Source organism: Pecten maximus, chromosome 13 (genome assembly GCF_902652985.1).
Source record: "Pecten maximus chromosome 13, xPecMax1.1, whole genome shotgun sequence".
Lineage (NCBI taxonomy): Eukaryota > Metazoa > Mollusca > Bivalvia > Pectinida > Pectinidae > Pecten > Pecten maximus.
The window spans coordinates 75,897-78,851 of record NC_047027.1 but is presented as its reverse complement, the minus strand read 5'-3'; positions in this window follow the sequence as shown (position 1 = coordinate 78,851).

Sequence of the window (2,955 nt, the reverse complement as noted above, 5' to 3'; positions counted from 1 at the left end):
ACGTTTGCAGGAAATAATCTACATATATGAGAGATAGATGTGGAGCTCTGGTGATACCTACTTATCTCCGGTATGTTGAGACTTCAGCCGGAGATCTCTGGAATTTGACGACAAGTGTGTCACACAAGTTAATTGTATTTACGGAGTCCATAACGAGATACATCCTCCAGGTAAACACTGCCACCCTACAGAGGTTGTCATGGCGACCATGTGATAAGGTGAAAGTTTGACACACCTGACCTTAACTCGGGTAAAACAAATACATATTATACATACCAGTGAACAGGGAATTATAGAAGACTGATTATCTCACTGGATTTAAGGGGCATTTTAACAGGAAAACCAGTCAAAACAGTGTATAAGTCCTATTACGGAACAATTTAAAAAGAAATAACAATACAGTTTTAGTATGTATCATGGCAAACCGCGGGACTTGCTGTTGATAAGTATCTAAAGTACAATAATTGGTTTGATCTGATTTATAATATATTTAAACACTGATTTTATTTTGACCTTGAAATCAAAATAAGAAACTATAACAAGAGCTGTTGGAGAACAGCATAGCTCGTCTCGCAAATGTTTGTCAATAAATATTTAAAATATATTAATTGGAATGGTTTCGCAAATTGCATTAATAATATTTATATTGTTTACTTGATCAGACTATAATTTGTGAATGCATGCAATATTCAAACCCATACCAATTTATATATATATATATAAGGGTCAAAGAAGTAATATGAACAGTATAATCCAGATAACACTAGTATCCGCCTTCGGCCCACGTTTGCCGAAGGGTTCATTGTGGTTTCTCCAGCTACTAAAACATTATTCTTATTGTATTTTATTGTATTTCCAGTACTTCTTATATATATTATGTGATTGTATTTGTAATTTTTTGTGTTTTGATAAAGGGGCGGATTGCCTCGAAAATCTAACAAACCTTATTGTTTACACTGTTTGAATTACTTCTTTGCCCCATATATATATAAATTATTTATTTACAAACATTCGGGAGACAAGCTATGCTGTTGTAGATTAAATGAATATATTAAATACAAATGTAACTGATTTTGGACAGATTTCTTCTATTTTTTGACAATATATTATCCTAATGAGAGTTTGGTGATTCTGCAATACTGGTGAATATATGGACCTGCATTCAATTGTATTTTTTAACTCTTTCCGTACTTTGTGTCCTTTCCGGATTCCGTACCGGAATTAGTTATTAGCCTCGCCCCCATAAGTTTAAACAAGAGATGCCAGAGGGATCTTGGCGCCCACCATCGAATGATCTTTAGAGGTTCCATGTCAGATTGATCTTTTCTCTACTTTTCCCGTCCTCTAAGTCTTACTAATCCGTATAAATTCAGAAACAGCCCTCCAGTACTTTTCAAACAAGGGAAACCTATATATACAATTTAAGATTTAGCGATAATGGCTGTCTGTCGGCCATGTTTTCGGATTGGTCCCAAAATGCAACACCAGGGACAAAGTGGAACCTACATATGTAATTTGAGCTGCCCTGCAGGTAGGGCATAAGAATTGTACCTGCTGCCCCAATTGCATGATCGTAAGAGTCGTGTAAACTTGGGATCTTATCTTTTCTCTTCTTTCTTGATAACTTTTTTCTTCCTAATATCTCCCTTGACAATGCCTCACTTTTTGCCTTTAGTTGAGCGTTCGCCGCTGTGAGGAAAGTTTTGGGTTCTGTCCCCTGGGGAGACATACCAGAGTCTATAAAAATGGTAGTTGCTACTCCTGCTTAGCGCTCAGCATATTTGGAGTGGGACGACTGGTTGGCCCGTTGTCAGTATAATGTGACCGGGTGGGGTGTGCTGTTGGGAAAACGCTGTCAGAGATTATTTTGATGATATCTGTCACTGTTTTGGAATGGAAATCTCCGACAGAAGTTTCGGATTGCCAAGTGCTAGAACCCAAATAGTTGCACGATCGTATCTAATGGACACCAAAACTTTGACACTATCGCATGAAGACTCGATATTTTGTCGTCCACTCGACACTAGTAACGATCATATGTTTACATTTAGACGAGGGCAATTTTTGAAATGTATCATGGAATGTCTTTTGTTGTACTGATAATAAATGGTCATTTCATTGATTTTCTTGTGGTTACCTGGTTATGTGGACTTGTTAAAATTCGAAATTATGGATAAAAATCGCTTGTTACGTTAGGACACTTACACATGGCATGCTTGTTACGTTAGGACACTTACACATGGCATGCTTGTTACATTAGGACACTTACACATGGCATGCTTGTTACATTAGGACACTTACACATGGCATGCTTGTTACATTAGGACACTTACACATGGCATGCTTGTTACATTAGGACACTTACACATGGCATGCTTGTTAGTCCTGGACACCAAACTTGTAACAAGAGGGTACAGTGTAGGAAGAAAATCACTCTTTGATCAATTATATTCAGTGAAGTATGTTATCAATTATTCAAAATATAAAAATAATTTTCATTGCTTCCGTGTATGAATATATCGCATGTGGAAACACACTTAGATTTAGCATTGGGTTTTTAAATCATGGACACCCATGTGCAAATACTAATTGATATCTTATAATGTACGTACTAATGACACCAAACAGAAACCATTTTTTTAGGATGCAAACATTAACTTGTACTCTATGATACAATCTAAAACATGTATTGGGTATTACTGCATTAAATATGAGTTTTTTTTCACATAAAGGACCTGTTGCAGCTATATAGTGATTTTGGCCCACAGAGCTTTTTCATTAAAAATGATTGATTCATCAAATATGATCAATTTCTCATAGCTTTTCGACACTTGGAAACCATTTTCTCATTTGGCCAACAGGTGGCGCTTCAGTCAATAGCATATACCAGATGGCAGCATGACCCGTCAATAACAGCTAAAAAATGTATAAATTCAGACAAAATGTTGACAACTA